Genomic DNA, 21,218 nt, shown 5'->3' on the forward strand with positions numbered 1-21,218 from the left:
ACCACTTGTTAACTTCAACATTCCCAATTTAACACTATTGTGAGTACTCTCACACACCAAACTCAAGTCTCTAAACTGCTCAATTAAATCCAATTCCTTAACCATTAACATAGACATATGCAATGATTTCCGACTCAATGCGTCAGCCACAACGTTTGCTTTACCCGGATGGTAATTCAAACCAAAATCATAATCCTTCAGAAATTCTAACCATCTCCTCTGTCTCATATTCAACTCTTTCTGATCAAACAAATACTTTAAACTCTTATGGTCACTGAAAACCTCAAATCTTGACCCGTACAAATAATGCCTCCATAACTTCAGAACAAATACCACAGCTGCCAACTCCAAATCATGCGTCGGATAGTTCCTCTCATGAACCCTTAGTTGTCTCGAAGCATAAGCTATAACCTACTTATTCTGCATCAACACACCACCTAAACCCAACAATGAAGCATCACAGTAAACCTCAAATGGTTCCGACGAACTCGGTAATATCAGAATAGGAGCAGTAGTCAACCTTCTCTTTAACTCTTGGAAACCTTCTTCACATTTTGAGTCCCAAACAAACGCTTGCCCCTTTCTGGTCAACATTGTCAACGGTAACGCCAACTTAGAGAATCCCTCAATAAACTTCCTATAGTAACCTGCAAGTCCAAGAAAACTTCTTATCTCAGAAACTGACTTCGGAGCTTCCCACTTAGACACCGCTTCTATCTTAGAAGGATCAACAGCAACACCACCTCTTGAAATCACCTGACCAAGAAAACTAACCTCTTCTAACCAAAATTCACATTTTGAGAGTTTAGCAAATAACTTCTTTTCTCGTAGAACTTCCAACACCACTCTCAAATGCTCAGCATGTTCTTCTTCAGATTTCGAATACACCAAAATGTCATCAATAAACACCACAACAAACTGATCTAGATACGGATGAAAAATCCTATTCATATACTCCATGAATACTCCAGGCGCATTAGTCACCCCAAAAGGCATTACAAAATACTCATAATGTCCATACCTTGTTCTGAAAGCAGTCTTCTGAATATCTTCAGTCTTCACACGTATCTGATGATACCCAGATCTCAAATCTATCTTGCTGAACACACTAGCACCAACCAATTGATCCATCAAATCATCAATCCTCGGTAAAGGATACCGATTCTTGATCGTCACTTTATTCAGTTGTCTGTAATCCACACACAACCTCATAGTACCTTCTTTCTTCTTAACCAACAACACTGGTGCACCCCACGGTGACACACTCGGACGAATAAATTTCTTATCCAACAAATCTTCCAACTGACTCTTCAATTCAGCTAGCTCAACAGCAGACATACGATAAGGAGCCATCGATATCGGTCTAGTACCAGGTACCAAATCAATCGTGAACTCAACTTCACGCTCTGGCGGTAATTCATTCACTTCTTCCGGAAACACATCAGGAAAATCACACACCACAGCTAGATCACCAATCACCAGTTTATCTTTAGCCTCCAAAGTCGCTAACAGCATAAACAACTCTGCCCCATCTGCTACTTCCTCATTCACCTGCCTCGCTGATAGAAACAAACTCTTGCCTTCCTCAATCTCACGAAATATCACAGTCTTATCAAAACAATTGATAGAAACCCGGTTAAACACCAACCAGTTCATACCCAAGATAACATCAATCTGCACTAATGGAAGACACACAAGGTCTATCCCAAAGTTCCTACCAAAAATACTCAACGGGCAACTTAAACAAATTGAAGTAGTAGTCACTGGACCCTTCGCAGGAGTGTCAATCACCATACTACCAAACATCTCAGATATTTCTAACTTAAGTTTCACAGCACAATCCAAAGATATAAAGGAATGAGTAGCACCGGTGTCAATAATAGCTACAAGAGGAAAGCCATTAATATAACACGTACCTCGGATCAAACGCTCATCTGCAAAAGTCTCAGAGCCTGATAAAGCAAAAACCTTGCCTCCCGACTGATTCTCTTTCTTTGGCTTAGGACACTGTGGACTGATATGACCCACCTCTCCACAGTTGAAGCAAGTCACAGTCTTCAACCGGCAATCTGCAGCCAAATGACCACCTTTTCCACATTTGAAACACTTCTTCTCATTACTGGTACACTCATGGATACGATGTCCAGCCTGACCACATCTGTAACACTTAGCAGGAGCACTAGAATCTCCTCCACTAGGCCTCCTCATTCCACTCTGCCTCTGAAAACCTTTGCCAGCTGCATACGGTTTCCCACGATCAACCTGATTCTTACCCTTCCTATCAACCCTCTGCTGATAGCTCTCTGCTCTGGCTTTGGAATCCTGTTCAAAAATCCTGCAACAGTCAACCAAATCAGAAAACACCCTGATTCGCTGATATCCAATTGCCTGCTTGATCTCGGGACGCAACCCGTTCTCAAACTTCACACACTTCGAAAATTCTCCAGCAGCCTCACTATAAGGAGTATAGTACTTTGACAGCTCTGTGAACTTCGCAGCATACTCAGTAACAGACCTGTTACCCTGCTTCAATTCCAAGAATTCTATCTCTTTCTTCCCTCTGACATCCTCTGGAAAGTACTTCCTCAGGAATCTTTCCCTGAACACAGCCCAAGTAATCTCAGCATTTCCAGCAGTTTCCAACTCAGTGCGGGTAGCAACCCACCAATCATCAGCTTCTTCTGACAGCATATGTGTACCGAACCTGACCTTCTGGTTATCAGCACACTCAGTTACTCTGAAGATCCTCTCTATCTCTTTCAACCACTTCTGAGCACCATCTGGATCGTATGCTCCTTTGAACATCGGAGGATTGTTCTTCTGGAACTCACTCAACTGACGAGCAGCTCCCATCCCCACAACATTCGGATTTCCTCCAAGTACTCCAGCTAGCATACCCAGAGCCTCAGCAATCGCAGCATCATCTCTACCTCTTCCAGCCATCTCTATTCTGAAACCCAACAACTAAAACAATTAAGTACTGATAGGGTTACACAACACCTATCCCGTACAGGGAACAGAATAACTACGACTCAACACGACCAACCAGGCTCTGATACCACTAATGTAACACCCTTCTAAATACCCCAAATGGTTTAATTAAAATAATAACATGTTAATCAGAGTAATTATGCCCCGAAGGGTGTCACACAATCATTTCACAAACATTTATCAAAACATCCTGTCATGCTCATTTATTTATCAAATAAAACAGTTGCATAATACGCAGCGGATACAAAACATCAACATTCAAAGCATGTACTACATTACATGTAAAGTTGATCAACAACTAAATTAAAACATAGTCAAACATCCCCTCCCGATGTTACATCTACCAGAGCATGACCCACTAAGGACGACACTAGACTCCATAGCACTAGCTTCTACTCAACTCACTGCTCGTTACCTGAAAAAAATGTTGTAAGGGTGAGTTCTTCAATCAATATAATAAGCATTATAGAACAACATGTAATGCTAAGTAAATAACACATTAATTCACCCTAATCAAACTACGCACTCAGCAACGGCAATATCCATCCAACCATCATATTCAACAGTAAAAATCTCAATCATATTCAACATTAACAACACAACACACAACACACATATGATACTGGAATGCATCCATTCATATCATATGCCATACATTCATTGTGCAATGAGACTCTTATGCATGCGGTACCGACTATGTTGTGAACATATAGTTCAACCTCACCGTCCAAATCCAGGCACGGCTACCAAGCTCACTAGTCCCACTCATTTGAGACATAGTGACTCACTCACTAATTCCTCACCATGGGAATTAGCTACCACCCCAAATGGGCCATGATATGCACGCTAATCACCTAGCATGCAAACAACAACAACAACAATCAACATGACTTACTCACTAATTCCTCACCATGGGAATTAGCTACCACCCGAAGGCCACAATACGCATGCTAATCACCTAGCAATGCAACATCAACGATAATCAAGAACAGACACATGCTCACACTCTAAGCCCTAGAATAGTCTATTCACAAATGCATACATTCACAACATCGTGTATACCATTCCACATTATCAACACAATTTATCACAAAAGCATATTATATCATGCCAAACAACAACCACAATATTAGTACACTCCACTAATATCTATACTGCTCAAAACAGCGGGAATTAATCTCTATTACATCATAGGCCAACATAGGCCAACCCTCAAATAGGCACACAACATTAAAATTAACATTTTTCCACTCTGCAACAGCGTTAACCGGTTAACGCCCTGGGTTAACCGGTTAACGCAGGCAAAACAGCACCAATTTCACAAATTATAACAGTGTTAACCGGTTAACACCCTGGGTTAACCGGTTAACACAGACAAAACAGCATTTCCTGCGCTAACACAAGGCAGAATGCAGAATCCTCCGCATTTTCCGCCGTTGGAGGACTTCCGGACCTCCGATTCCGATTCCGTAAAAAGCTATACCTTCGGAATTTCACAACTAACCCAAACACAGATTCAATTACAGTCTACATACAATTTATCCAACATGATTCTTCAGCATCAACAATCCCAATTAGGGTCAAATTAACGGCTTATCACTACCCATCACATATTATCCCATAATACCCATTAATCGACGATAAACCCCCCTTACCTGAGTTAATCCGGTGAATCTCTAAGCTCAAGCCCTTCCTTCTTCAACCTTCAGCCCTCGCTCTGTCTCTTTGCCCTTTTCCTCTTCTTTCACGATCGTTCTCTGTTTCACGTAAAACCTTTTCTTACCAAATGGGATATTTCCTTAAGCCCAACTTATATATTTTCCAAAATAATAATCCAATAATAATAATAATAAAATTTCCAATTATTTAATTAAATTAATAAATAAATTATTAACTCAATTCAAATAATTATTTTATTATTATCGGGGTGTTACAGAGAGTATTCCTACTTCTCGAGAGGTAGCTGACATGCTTCATATAGATGAATCTCTGGTTGGTGCTCATATGACCACCAAAGGTGGAATTCAAGGTCTCCCTTCTGAGTTCCTCATTGCTCAAGCTACTGTATATGGGAAGACCATGAGTGAGGACACCTTTGAAGCCATATTTGTACTTCTCATCTATGGGTTAGTGTTGTTCCCCAACATCGACAAGTTTGTGGATGTGAACGCTATTAGGATCTTCTCCACTCTTAATCCCGTTCCGACTCTGTTGGGTGACACTTATTTTTCTTTTCACATGAGGAATGCAAAGGGTAGTGGTGCCATTGTGTGTTGTTTGCCTCTGTTGTATAAGTGGTTTATTTCTCACTTACCACAGACGGTCGCCTTCAAGGAGAACAAAGGATGTCTACGGTGGTCCACGAGACTTATGTCTCTTACTAATGATGATATTTCTTAGTACAATCGTGTGTATGATGGCGTGCAGATTATCGACTCTTGTGGTGAATTCTCCAATGTACCTCTTCTTGGTACATGTGGTGGGATTAGCTACAACCCCATTTTGGCACGTCGTCAGCTTGGGTTCCCCCTAAAGGATAAACCCAATAACGTTCTGTTGGAGGGTGTGTTCTTTCAGGAGGGTAAAGATCCCCAAGGCTTGAAGGGTAGGATGGTCCGCGTTTGGCACATGATTCATAGGAAAGGAAGGAAGAAGTTGGGTCCTAAGAGCTGTGTCGCTTTGGAGCCTTACACTGCTTGGGTTAGGAGGAGAGCTTCTGAGTACCTCATGCCTTACGAGTATCCGAGACCTATGCCTTTGGTCATGGATGGGCCATCAACCCTCCCTGACCAAGGAGTAGAGGAGTCGAGAGACGAAGACCGTTCACGTGCTTGGATCCGTGAACGAGAAGAGTTTCTTCAGCAGATCAAGGAGAAGGATGCTTTGATTGAGTTTCTCGAGCATCAGGTTATTGATGATCCTAATGATGCATGGACTTCTCTACTTCCTCAGTCTTCTAGGTTCTGGAAGAGGAAGTACGATCGACTCGCCAAGGAGAAGGCAGATATGGAGGCAACCTATGAGGAGGAGGTGAAGAGGCTTCGTGCATCTTATCTTCCTGTGTCCCGAACTTTAGATGATTGTTTCTAGGGATCCATAGGATGATTATTTTCCTTTTCTCTTGTATTTGGTTACCAATGTTGTACTTCTTTGGTGTAAAAAAAAATATTTTCCAGATATTATTGATAAGATGTTTCCATATGAGATAAAAATGTAATATTTCCCAAAATTTGCAAATAAAACTCTAAAGTTCCTCTGAAATAAAAACAAATCATATGCACAAGCATTGCATGCATCATGTGCATAAGCAGGTTTTGCTCCAGGCTTCTTGTCCTATGGTCTAACTCTGTGTTCTTCATTTATTTTGAAGACAAGCTGACTCACCGGTACTACACTAGAGCCAACTCTTCAAGACTGATGGATCATTTGGAACAAGAGAACCGCGAGCTGAAAGAGGAAGTAGCCAGACTGACTACCCTGATGGAGTCATTCTTGGCCGCTCAGAGCCAGTCTTCTCCAACACCCTCAACTCCTCCCCAGAGGACGGTCATTTCTGAGATCGTGACTTCTATTGTGCCTGCTGCAACAGCCCACTTTGCGTCATCTATGCCAGCCGGGTTCCCTTGGGGAATGCCCGCCAACTTTGTGCCAGAGGGTTTTGCTCCAACTCTTGCTTCTTTACCGGCATCTAGCCCGGCCCTTTCAGTGCCACCTCCTGTCGTGCACACTTTACCAAGGGTTGAAGATACCATCTATCATTCCGAGCCATCTGAAGGTCCAGATGTTTATGAGAAGATGGATGACATGAAAGATCAATTCCTTGAGCTTCGCAAGGAACTGAAGGCTTTAAGGGGGAAAGACCTCTTTGGTAAGAGTGTTGTTGAGTTGTGCCTTGTGCCCAACGTGAAGATCCCTATTAAATTCAAAGTGCCTGACTTTGAGAAGTATAAGGGAAACACATGCCCTCTCAGCCATCTTGTGATGTATGCTTGCAATATGTCAACGCAAACTGATAATGATCAGCTGCTCATCCACTATTTCCAGGACAGTCTGTCCGGTGCCGCTCTCCGGTGGTACATGGGTCTGGAAAGTTTGAACATCCGCTCCTTCAACGATCTTGGCGAGGCCTTCGTCAAGCAATATAAATATAATGTGGATATGGCTCCTGATAGGGACCAGTTGAGGGCGATGTCCCAGAAAGAGAAAGAGACCTTCAAAGAATATGCCCAGAGGTGGCGCGAATTGGCAGCTCAGATAGTGCCACCCCTTGAGGAGAAAGAAATGACCAAGATCTTTTTGAAGACCTTTAGCTCGTTTTACTACGAGAGAATGATAGCCAGTGCTCCCTCAGACCTCACCGAGATGGTGAATATGGGGATGAGATTGGAAGAGGGGGTCCGTGAAGGACGCTTAACTCTAGATGAAGGCTCTTCAGCAAAGAGATATGGAAGCTTTGCAAAGAAAAAGGAGGGAGAGGCACATGCTGTGTCTTCCCATGTCAAGAGAAGACCCTCTGTAAAGAGGAAGATTGCTCGCCCAGTCAACGATCAGCATCAGGTGGCTCATATAGCACCTGTTTTCAGGGAAGCTCAACATTATCAACAACCGCAAACTCAGCAATATCAGCAACAACAACAGCGTCCACAACAGCAGGCCTACCAGCCTCGAAACAACAACAATGCCAGCACCAGCTACGAGAGGAAGAGCGTCACTTTTGATCCCATTCCAATGACTTATGCTAAACTCTATCCATCTCTGATTGATAGAAAGTTAATCACTCCGCGAGACCCTCCCGCTGTACCTGTTAACCCCTAGTGGTGGTACAAGCCAGAACTTCATTGTGTATATCACTCTGGTGCTCCCGGACATGACGTGGAGAATTGTTATCCCCTGAAGACCAAGGTGCAAGACCTTGTAAGAAGCGGGATTTTGTTTTTCGAGGACGTAGGTCCGAATGTGAAGAAGAACCCATTGCGCGGGCACGGGAAGTCTGTCAATATGGTCCAGGGCTGTCCTGGCAAGTACAAAGTTAAATATGTCAGCCATATCCGACAATCGCTGGTTGAGATGCATCACTTGCTGTGTGAGTATAGCCATTATGAGCATGACCACGATAGATGTCGAGTATGCTCTGTCAATCAGAGAGGGTGTCGCCAGGTGCGCAGAGATGTTCAAGAGATGTTGGATGAAGGAGTCATTGAGATCCTTCAAAATAGAAATGTTGACGAAGATGCTCTCGAAGCTAACGTAATCTCTCCGGTTTTCCGGATACCTGAGCCTATTGTCATCAAGTATGATGGTAGCAAGCAGAAGGTTTCTCCTGCTCTGACTATCAAACCAGTCGGACCTGTACCGTACTCCTCCGAGAAGGAGGTTCCTTATCGCTACAATGTTGTAGTAGTGGAAAATGGGAAAGAGGTGTCTCTGCCCTCTTCATCTGTCGTTAATATTGCTGATGTTAGCGGTTTGACCCGTAGCGGTCGTGTATTTTCGGCTCCGTCAAAGCCTCAAGCTAATGCTCAAGGAAATATTGATGCTGATTTTGCTGAACGCCCGATTGGGATTGCTGTGAGCGCTTCGAATCCGACACTTGTTGATAAGCCATCCTCTACATTGAAAACTCCTGCTTCTGCTGGCCCGAGTGGCAATACGAAAGAAGATTGTGATGAGATGTTGAGGCTCATCAAGAGAAGCGAGTACAACATTGTAGACCAGCTTCTACAAACGCCATCCAAAATATATGTGTTATCACTATTATTAAATTCAGAACCACACCGAGAAGCTCTGCAGAAGGTGTTGGATGTGGCGTACGTGGATCACGATGTCACGATAGAACAATTTGATAACATTGTTGCAAACATCACCGCCTATAACAATTTGAGTTTTTGTGACGCTGATCTCCCCGAGGAGGGAAGAGACCACAACTTGGCATTACATATATCTATGAGCTGCAAGGATGATGCCATGTCCAATGTGTTGGTGGACACTGGGTCATCGTTAAATGTATTGCCAAAAACCACTCTCGCGAAGTTGTCATATCAAGGGCCTCCCATAAGGCAGAGTGGAGTAGTTGTGAAGGCTTTCGATGGGTCTCGCAAAACTGTGATTGGTGAGGTTGACCTCCTAGTCAAAATCGGACCAAGTGATTTCCAGATTACCTTCCAGGTTATGGACATTCACCCATCGTATAGTTGTCTCTTAGGCTGACCATGGATTCACGAGGCAGGTGCCATGACATCCACCCTACACCAGAAACTGAAATTTGTAAAGAATAAGAAGCTGGTGGTGGTAGGGGGAGAAAAGGCTCTCCTGGTAAGCCATTTGTCTTCCTTCTCGTATATAGATGCTGAGGATGAAGTTGGAACTCCCTTCCAAGCTTTATCTATTGCTGAACCTGTTGAGAAGAGAACTCCCTCATTTGCTTCCTATAAAGATGCAAAGTTAGCCATTGAGCATGGTGTAACTGCTGGATTAGGGCAAATGATCAAGTTGGAAGACAACAAGTCCTGGACTGGCATAGGCTATTCTTATGGGGTCTTCAACAAGCAAGGTTTGTTCAAGAGTGGAGGATTCATCCACACCAATCAAGACGAAGAGGCTGCTGCCATTTTGGAAGAGGACGAAGAGGATTCCAGCAATTTCATTATCCCTAGAGGGATCTGCAATAATTGGGTCGCTGTGGATATTCCAACAGTTATCCATAAGTCAAAGTAATGTTCATTGTGTTTGAAAACCCTTCTCCCGTTCCAAAAGAAGAAGTGATGACATTGTTGGCGCATAAATACAATGATATTTTCATTCAAAAAATTCATGTTAAATGTTTGTTTTTCCAATTATTTTCCCTTTTCGCTTTTGCATGAAATTGGTGATCACATAAAACCCTTAAAAATAAAATAAAACCAATCTTTTCATCTGCATAATGATTTGCCTTGCTTGAATTCTAAAAGCTCTTTATATCCAAAAACATTATGCAGGTTGATCAAACCCATTTAACATAATGACCCAACACCATCTCCCAACTTTGAATTCCCTGTATTTGAGGCGGAAGAAGATGATGTTGAAGAGATTCCTGACGAGATTACCCGTCTACTTGAGCATGAAGAGAAGATCATTCAGCCGCATCTTGAGAATCTGGAAACAGTCAACTTGGGGTCTGAAGATTGTGCGCGAGAAGTAAAGATTGGGGCACTCCTGGAAGAGTCTGTTAAGAAGGGGTTGATTGAATTGCTACGAGAATATGTTGACGTCTTTGCCTGGTCATATGAAGACATGCCTGGTCTGGATACAGATATCGTGCAACATTTCCTGCCTTTGAAGCCTGAGTGTGTGCCTGTGAAGCAAAAGCTCAGAAGAACACATCCCGATATGGCAGTAAAAATCAAGGAGGAAGTTCAGAAGCAAATTGACGCGGGGTTTCTGGTGACTTCTACATATCCTCAATGGGTGGCCAATATTGTGCTCGTACCTAAGAAAGATGGAAAAGTCTGGATGTGTGTGGACTATAGAGACTTGAATAAAGCTAGTCCGAAAGATGATTTCCCTCTACCACATATTGATATGTTGGTAGATAATATAGCTAAATTCAAGGTCTTCTCACTTATGGATGGATTTTCCGGATATAATCAGATTAAAATGGCACCCGAGGATATGGAGAAGACAACATTCATCACACCTTGGGGAACATTCTGTTATCGAGTGATGCCCTTCGGTTTGAAGAACGCTGGAGCCACGTATCAACGAGCTATGACTACCTTATTTCATGATATGATGCATAAGGAGATCGAGGTGTATGTTGATGATATGATTGCGAAGTCAAGAACGGAAGTTGAACATGTAGAGCACTTGTTGAAGCTGTTTCGGCGTTTGCGGAAGTACATGCTTCGTCTGAATCCCAACAAGTGTACATTTGGAGTCCGTTCTGGCAAGCTATTGGGCTTTATCGTTAGTGAAAGAGGTATTAAGGTTGATCCTGCAAAGGTCAAAGCGATACAAGAGATGCCTACGCCCAAAACTGAGAAGCAAGTCCGAGGTTTTCTTGACCGCTTGAATTACATTTCCAGATTCATATCCCACATGACTGCCACATGTGTGCCGATATTCAAGCTCCTCCGGAAAGATCAGTCCCATGATTGGACTGAGGATTGCCAGAAAGCTTTTGATAGTATTAAAGAGTATTTGTCTGAGCCTCCGATCCTGTCTCCGCCTAAGGAAGGAAGACCATTTATTATGTATCTGACTGTTCTTGAAGACTCAATGGGTTCTGTCCTTGGTCAGCAGGACGAATCAAGAAAGAAAGAGTATGCCATCTACTATTTGAGTAAGAAGTTTACGGATTGTGAGTCTCGATACTCAATGCTTGAGAAAACATGTTGTGCTTTGGCTTGGGCTGCTAAGCGCTTACGCCAGTATATGTTGAATCATACGACTTGGTTGATATCCAAAATGGATCCAATCAAGTATATCTTCGAGAAGCCTGCTCTAACTGGGAGAATTGCCCGTTGGCAGATGTTGTTATCTGAGTATGATATTGAGTATCGTGCTCAGAAGGCTATTAAGGGTAGTATTTTGGCTGACCACTTAGCACATCAGCCAATTATGGACCATCAATCAGTTCAGTATGACTTCCCGGATGAGGAGATTCTGTATTTGAAAATGAAATATTGTGATGAACCTACGCTTGATAAAGGACCAGAGCCTGGTTCCAGATGGAGTATGGTATTTGATGGTGTTGTAAATCAATACGGAAATGGTATTGGGGCAGTGATTATTACTCCTCAGGGCACACATTTTCCTTTTACAGCAAGGCTAACTTTCAAATGCACGAATAATATGGCTGAGTATGAAGCCTGTATTATGGGATTGGAGGAGTGCATTGATCTTAGGATCAAGCATCTTGTTGTTTATGGTGATTCGGCCCTCGTTGTTAATCAGATTAAGGGTGAATAGAAAACGAATCAGCCTGGCCTCATTCCATATAGGGATTATGCGAGGAGGATTTCAACGTTCTTTACTGAGGTTGACTTCTATCATATTCCTCGAGATGAGAATCAGATGGCAGGTGCTCTTGCTACACTTGCTTCGATGATTGTGGTAAGACTTTGGAATAAAGTTCCCAATATCACTGTGATGCGCTTGGACAGACCAGCTCATGTATTTGTAGTAGAGGAGGTACAAGATGATAAGCCATGGTATTATGACATCAAGTGTTTCCTTCATAACCAAATTTACCCGCCTGGGGCATCTGTGAAAGATAGGAAGACTCTGAGGAGATTATCAGGCAGTTTCTACCTCAATGGTGATGTGCTTTATAAGAGAAATTTTGACATGGTGCTGCTCAGATGCGTGGATAGACACGAAGCAGACCTGTTAATGACTGAGGTTCATGAGGGTTTATTTGGTACACATTCCAATGGACATGCCATGGCTAGAAAGATGTTGAGAGCAGGCTACTATTGGCTGACAATGGAGTCTGACTGTTGCAAATATGTGAAGAAATGCCATAAGTGTCAGATTTACGCGGATAAGATTCATATTCCCCCGACACTTCTGAATGTGATTTCATCACCATGGCCCTTCTCCATGTGGGGAATCGACATGATTGGCATGATAGAGCCAAAAGCGTCTAATGGTCACAGATTCATTCTCGTAGCAATTGATTACTTCACCAAATGGGTTGAAGCAGCGTCATATGCAAACGTGACCAGGCAGGTAGTGATGAAGTTTATCAAGAATCACTCATATGCCGATATGGTGTGCCAGATAAGATCATTACTGATAATGGATCTAACTTGAACAACAAGATGATGAAAGAGCTGTGTAGCGAGTTCAAGATCGCAGATCATAATTCTTCTCCTTACAGACCCAAGATGAATGGGGCTATTGAAGCCGCTAATAAGAATATCAAGAAAATTATTCAGAAGATGGTTGTCACGTGTAAAGATTGGCATGAGATGCTGCCATTTGCTTTACATGGATATTGTACATCCGTTCGTACTTCAACAGGGGCAACCCCTTTTTCTCTCGTTTATGGCATGGAGGTTGTGCTCCCAGTAGAGGTGGAGATCCCATCAATGAGATTCTTGATGGAAGCTAAGCTGACTGATGCTGAATGGGTACAAAGTCGTTATGACCAGCTGAACTTGATTGAAGATAAGAGATTGACTGCCATGTGCCATGGTCAGTTATATCAACAAAGGATGAAGAAAGCCTTTGATAAGAAGGTCAAGCCTCGTGTGTTCCGAGAAGGTGACCTTGTGCTCAAGAAAGTCTTATCTTTCGCGCCCGATTCCAGGGGCAAGTGGACTCCAAACTATGAAGGTCCATATGTTATTAAAAGAGCCTTTTCAGGCGGTGCATTGATACTTACAACTATGGATGGGGAGGATTTCACTCGTCCTGTGAATTCAGATGCAGTCATGAAATACTTCGCCTAAAATAAAAACAGAATAACTCGCTAAGTTGAAAACCCGAAAGGGCGACTTAGGCAAAAATGAACGTCTCAGTGGATTGAAAACTCGAAAGGGCGATCCAGGCAAAAATGAGAGACATAAAAAAAAGTGAATATGTATCCCGCTAGATTGGGTACCCCACCCTGGGGCAATCTAGGCAAAAAAAATAGGGATTTGGCAAGTAACTGCATCCTAACAAGACTTTGTTCTACAACTATCATTCATCAGAGATTCTCGCTCATTCATCATCAACCAAAGCTTCAAATACATCGGATTCAGAATTGGTGGAGAAATGGTCATTATGTTCAATGTAGCCCTTTTCCAATATATATCACCAATTTCAAATTTGTAAAGATCTATGGAGTCTTGCCATTTGCAGACTACCATTCCATGAAATAAATTTGAGCCTTTATCCAATTGTTTGCACTCTTATTTGTTTTTATTCAACAAATGTTTTGCATGTTTTAATTGAAAAATATCATTGTGTTGAATAATCAAACCTTTCATAATTTGTTTTTAAACAAAGTGAACATTCACAATGATAAAGGGATACTGGGGATGTCTTCAGTGCTCTCCCAAGGATGGTAAGATTCTCGACAGGGTAAGACGTTTGTTCATGTTCCTGGCATGCTTGTGTCCTCTTTCTCCGGAGCCTTTTGTGGTTTTTTCTCCCAAGCAGAGTGTTTTGGTAAGATTATTCATCCCTCCTTCCTTCAGCAGAGTAGTGATCCCTCCTCCTCAGCAGATGCGATCTCATTGGCAGTATTTGGTGATCTTTGGAAGCTTCTGGTTTATGGTTGTTTCCCCCCAGAGGTCCATCCTCCTCTTTGATAACTTCCCCGGTAGAGTTGCTTCTATGTCAGAATTCATCTGTGCAACGATTTGGCCCCCAGTTGGAATGACTAATGCTCATTCCCATGCAAAGATCTTTGTTTCCTGGTATCTCTTGCCCCTCATCAGATTGGATATTTTCCACTGGGCCTGGCTTTCTCTCTTGAGATGTAGTACCGGATGTTTTATTCCTCATTCGTTGGACCTGTTTGTGTTAGAAATGTCTGTTTGTCAGCATTTATCATACATAAACCACGCATGTGTGCATATAATTTTCAAACATTCTAATATTCATGTCGCATTATTTGCCATATATCTTTGTTTGTTATCTCTTGCTAGTGGTTAATATGCTTCCCCAAGCAGATGTTTGTGTTTGATGTCTCCATATAGGGTCAGCCCCATAAGCAGAAAGTGTTTATCCTTTCCTCCATAGTCCCCACAGAGTTATGTCCTCGTGGAAGATGGTTGTTTCTGTTTCCTCCCAACACATATATTGGGATGGAATTCCCCATTGAGTTATATCCTCATAGGGACAAGTCTTATTCCATCGTGCCTATCTAGTTTGATCCTAGATTGGCCTCTTATGTCTGCTTCCTGCACTTCCCCGTGGTCTAGATGAATAGTTGTTCATTAACCAGTAATTATCCATCTCTTCCCCTGCGGAGTCTGTGGTTTTCTACCCTCATACCGGTAGTTGTAAACCCTATTTCATCCCCTTGCAGAGTTAACCGTTTTGTTCATCTGAATCGATGACAGTTACTCTTCCGTGGTTTTCTATCCAGTATCTGGTAGATGTAATCCCCTCCTTGACGGTTATCTTTATCCAATATTCGGTATTGATATTCCTGCATCCCTTTCTTTTGAGCATATCTCCCAGTAACTGGTGATATGTCTCCCGGATCGTTGCCTTTGTCAATGTATTCCCAATGAGTTATCTCTCATTTACCTATTTGTTGGTAATGATTCTTGCTCCCCTTGGATTGGTTATCACTGTATACCTAGTATTCGGTATCTCGATGTCCTCTCTCTTCGGTCGATTTATCCTTTATTAACCCAGTAACCGGTTGTGGATAATCTTCCATGCGAGTATATTATCTAAGTTCTGACGGTAATAGATAATATATCTCATGCACTCTTTGGTCGAAGCCTTTTGTTCTTCCCCAGTCGAGTAAGATTCGTATCCCTTTTATTGGAATCGAATGTCCATCCTATAATCGAGTTTGCTTTTAGCCCTCTTTTGGATGATGAGTGTCTTGGGAATATTCCCCAATTCACGCTTTGGTCGGTCACCTATTATATGTCCAGTAACAGGTATCCCTGGTGTTCCTTCCTCCCTGCTCCCTATTATGACTTTTTGTCCCCTTGCGGAGTCAGGTTTTCCTGAGTTGAAGTTTACCTTTATAGGTCTTCCTCAGATGATTTCGGATGTTTGATATCTCTCACCTTTATACCGGTCTTAGATATTCATTCTCCCTGAGCATGTTGTTCTTTCACCCTTATACCGGTGTTTGGATCACATGTCTCTTTGAGCTTATTACCCAGTAACCGGTAATACCTCATCCCGTTGCTTCCCCAGAGGAGTTTTGTTTGAGTGTTTCCCCAGCGAGGCCCTTAGTGGATTCTCTCAGCCTGAGACTGGATTTTTATCCGAAGTATCCGTTACGGATAAGTTTTTGTTGTATTGGCATATTCCCCAATACATGCATCTTTGAGTCAACTCGAGTCTTTCCATGGATTTATTTCATGGACTCTCTTCGTGTCTCCCAACAAGTTTCAAGTCGTGACCTGCTCACGCATTTTTATCCCTTTAATCCCCAGTAACGTCCCTAGAGTCTCTGTCCCATTTGCGAATGTGTTACTCCAGTGGATTTTCAGTTGTTCCTGTTCCTTTTCTTTCTTTGTGGACACATATCCACAAAGTGTTACCATCTGCATACATACATTTGCATCATGAGGTCTCTTAGGGACCAAAATTCGTCTCTTTGTTATTATTTAAGCTCATTCTACCTCGTCGAGACGAAGATTTTAACCTTCACTTCTCTGGCTAGAATGACCTTAAATAGGGACATCTGTAAGACCCCAATTTTGGCCTTAAGATCCCTCATGGCATCATAACATTGCATTTGCAAAGCCTCAAGGATCATAAGCATCTTGGTTCCCTTTGCCTTTGGGTGGGACCTCTTGTGAGTGGTTTGAGATCACCAAGCATGCTTGAATTGTATATTATTTCTTTTCCCATCTTTGTTTACTAACCAAAAGCACAAAAATATGTCACTAACATTTCTTGTTTGTAGCTTGAGCAATCACAAGGTCCAAAGCTTCTAGGAGATCATGGGTGCAAAGATATGGCCAAGAGAAGATGAAGGCAAGCATGGCAATAGTTCCCAAAGCTCTCATCCATCAAACATTCCTCCCTAGTATCTAAATTCATCATTTTGATCAAAGCAAGTCAAAGGGTTTGAGGCTTGTGTCCCAAGGAACCCTAATTCATCTGTTCATCAAATGTGCCTTGATCATGAAGCAACCTCAGCCCATGGTCAAATACAATCAAGGTAAGTTCTTTAACTCATCATTTCATGCATATTTGAACTTATTTGAGTGTCCTCAATCATCAATTCATCAATATATGAGTTGTGGACTTGGAAAGTTGATCAGTCAATTCATCTGACTATTTTGAAATGCACTGAGACCTAACTTTTTATGTGTTGGTCAAATGGAGATGATCCCAAGAGAAAACATGTTCTTAAGGACAATATGAACAACTTTCATGTTCATCAAAATTAGATTTGAAGCTTGTAAGATCATCTCCCATTCCAAGACATTATAGGTCATTTTGACTAAAACCCTAATTTTGGGTCAACTTCCCAAGAACATAACTCATTCATTTTTTATGATTTTAAGGTGGGATCAAATGCATTGGAAATATTATTGTGTCTACTTAAAATGTTATGTTGAACAAAATTTCAAAATCCCAACAGAAATACATGTGATAATGCAAAACATTATAGGTCACTTTGGACCAAATGCATTGAAAGGCAAAAAAGTCCAACTCCAAGTGCCCATAACTTCTTCATCAAAAATCCAAATGATGCAAAATTTAAGTCCATCTTGATTTTCTTGAAACGATCTATAACGTTTATGTTGGAGGTTTTTTCATTTGAGGTTTTCATCATTAAAACAGAAGAGCTTGAAGTTGGTTCATTTTGACTAAATTCTCAAAGGCATGTTTTGCACTATGAACTTCATGGCCTGTTTTCATAAATTTCCACACTTCAAATGACTTTTTGTCCAACATAACATTTGTTCCTCATGTCAATACCTTTCCAACCATTACCCACATGCTTATGTTTGGATTTTCTGATTGACATTTTGGAAGAGATGAAGTTTTAGGCACAATTATGCAATTCATGATGAAACCTCATGCACAAGCCATTGCCTTGCAAATCACACGTCCAAACCTCCTCCACACAAGCTCATCATCCATTTGCACCAGGTTTTGGGCCTCACATGCGCCTGTACAGGCCCATGCATGGAGGACCCAATTCTCATGCACACAAATTTTTCATGACTTTACATCAGCTTCAGCTATAAATACATGCCATGCTTCCTTCATTTCTCATCCCTGAATCAACCTGAAACTCTGCAAAAATCATTCCAAACCATACTCTAAAGGAATTTTTCTTTTTCACTTGAAATTTTCAGATCCAATTCTCAACTTCCTTGGTTGATTATTGGACTCTAATTCCTTAGCCTTGCCTCATTTCCATCTCCAAAACAAGCTGCAAGCAAGTGTGTTGAAGGATCGTGCTCCACAGATCTATATTTAGAAGGTTGATGTTCAAACTTATTTGCTTCGAAACTCTTCATTTATAGCTTGTTTCTTGTGTCCTTTTTCTTGGCTGAAGTCCTCTCAATAGAGGCAACTTGTTGGTGCTTTTAATTTTACAAATCCATGAAGTTTCACTTGAACACCATATTTTTCAACTTCTGATTTCTCTTACCATGGAGATCTAGAGTGAAAATATATGGTACAGGGGTGATGTACATCACCCCAGCTTTCCAATGATATGAGGATCGCTCGTTTTCATCAAGTTTTTAGGACCTGCAACTCTGGCCGGAATCTCCATGTTCGCCGGAGAAGACGGTGGTGTACACCACCGTCCGTTTGCCAGTTTGAATCCCAGCCGCTGATGATGATTTCCAGATTGAATCATGGCTCTTGGATCTTATGACTTTTTTTAATTCCACATGTTACTCAGTTGACTTGGGACCATCGTGCGCGCGCATCTCTCCACCTCTGGATGTTCCGGCTCAATTAACGAGCTTAGATCTAACGCTCGTGGTTTTTCCTGATTTTTATAATTTCCATTTTATTTCTTTTATTTCATTTAATTTCAAAAATTCATAACTCTCTCATTTTTAATCCAAAAACTATGGGACCAATTGCATTATTTCTCTTTTTAATTCTAGTTTCTAAAAATGATTTTTAATATTTTTTATTTCATCATTTGATATTTTTTGTGAATTTTCTCTTTTTTGGTTATTTTTAATTCATTTTAAATAGTTTTTGATATTCAAAAAATGCAAAAATATTTCCTCAACCTCTTTGAATGATGATGGATCTATGAAAAATATTCTCATCAATTTTTTAATTGATTTGAGATTTATTTGAGATTTTAGTTCAATTAGGTTATTTTTATTCATTTTTAATTGATTAAAAATAGTTTCTGACTTTTAAAAATGCTGAAGTTTTTTTGTCAAACTTTGTTTGACCTTGTTGAACTTAGGATAAATCACTTGGACTTTTCAAAGTTGATTTGAAGTGATTTTGAAGTTTGACCTTTCTTTAATATTTTAATTCAAGTTTATTTTTAAATATTAAAAATGCCAAAAATATTTTGTTCATGTCTTGATTTCCAATCTTCATCTCACTTCTGTTTTTGATTGTTTGACCATGATCCTCAATGTCATTGGTCAATACTTGTTGATTGGTACATTCCATTTTATTTAATGCACTTTATTCTTTCCATTTTCATTATCCATTATTCATCTCCTTCTTCTTCTTCTTCTTTCTTTTTGATCAATGAGTTAAAGGTTGATAAGTTAGCATTGATTAGGGAGGCTTAATCTTCCTTGATTCAAATCTAATTCATCTTGATCAATTGATCAAATGAATGGCTTTGCATTATGGATAGGTTGCTTCCTAAATCATGCAAAGGACTTAAACCAATACAAGATCATTTCCCATTTTCTTTTTGGCATGGCAAGTTGTTGGAACTTGGTTCACTAATCAAGACTTCTAACTTGTGTTTGTTGCCCACATTATTATTGACCGGCCTCAGATAGTTGTGACTTCTACATAAGTCCAATTACGATTGCTTAACATAGCGCTACATTTGCCTTATGGCACACTAACTACTAACATTAACCATTAACCATTAACATTTACTTTTTGCTCTTTACATTTATGCAATTTACTATTCTTGTACTTATTATTCATTTGCTTCTTCCTTTGCTCACTTGAGCACATGTTTATGTTAATGCAATTTGCCTTTTGCTCACTTGAGCACATATTTGTGTATATACTATTGTGTTTGTGTCTTGTTTTTTTTTTTTTTTGTGGACCAAAATGCAAAGAAATGGATAAATGGACTTAGATTTTAGGACCTTTCCCAAGCTAATGGAGTTTGAAGAGCAACTAGGCCTCATGCCTTTAGAGTGCTTAAAATGTCAAAGAGCAACTAGGCCTCATGCCTTTAGAATGCTTAAAACTTGAAGATGAACTTTGAAAGGATTAAATTCTAAACTCCCTCTTGTCCATTCTTTGATTGCATTATGGAACTTTTTAATGTGTGTGTTCTTGTGCGAGGGATTCCAACTTGATTCAAATGGAGGAACCATTGCCATGAGCTTCTAAGAGAGAGGGATCCAAGATACATTGAGGAGTTTTCCAAGAGTTCATTTGATTGTTGATTGCTTGAGCTTACTATTATTGTGATTTCTTATTCCAAAGGATGGGAGCTACTTGGATCATCAATATGATCTCAAGAGAGGAACTCCATTTGTGGTTTTGCTTCTTGTCCCTTACCTCTTGTATGTTAGGACTTTATCCATTCTTCTTCTTCTCTCCACTCTAACCCAAGCCAAAACTTTTGTGCAAACATTTAACATTTGTTTTCAAACATTAGAAACCTAAGCCTTAGGCTTTTGATTTTCAAACTTTCTTTTCATAACACTTATTTTGAATTGAATCTTTAATCCACTTTGACTATACTTTGTAAATACTTCTCATTGGTAAATATAACCCATTCAAATGTCTTTTGTGGTTTCAATGGCCACTTTCTTAATCAAATTTTTTCATAACCTTTAGCTGTTAGGTTTGAGTTATCCTTGAGGTAGATATAATGCTCACCTATATCCTTAGTGATGGACAATGAGTCTTCCATGCTTATTATAGGGTTAACCCCTCACTAGCATGTTGAAGCTATCCTCACATGGTGGATTTGTGGTTTTAGGTTGAGTCTTCTCCCTTGGATAACAAAAGACCTTAAGGCTTTTGGACCAATCAATTCACCAACTTCTTTTGAAATTTTTACCCCGAACTACGAGGTTTTGATCCTAATCTTTTTTAAGATGGTACGTAGGCAATGGGTTTATCCATCCAAACACAAAATGTAAATAAACTTGTATATTCTCTTCTCATCTCTTCAATCATGTTTGCACAAACAATTTTTTCACAAAGTACCAACCTTACAACAAATGTGAAAAGGGCTCCCTAGGAGTACCTAGGATGTTTTGGGTGCTTAAAACCTTCCCATTGCATAACCAACCCCCTTACCCAGATCTCTGACATTTTTACTAGTTTTTGATTCGATAAAACTGTTAGGTTTTTATTCGCTTTCTAACCATTCCTTTGGATAAATAGAAGCGCGGTGGCGACTCGACTTG

Source organism: Lathyrus oleraceus, chromosome 4, assembly GCF_024323335.1.
Source record: "Lathyrus oleraceus cultivar Zhongwan6 chromosome 4, CAAS_Psat_ZW6_1.0, whole genome shotgun sequence".
NCBI classification, from domain to species: domain Eukaryota; kingdom Viridiplantae; phylum Streptophyta; class Magnoliopsida; order Fabales; family Fabaceae; genus Lathyrus; species Lathyrus oleraceus.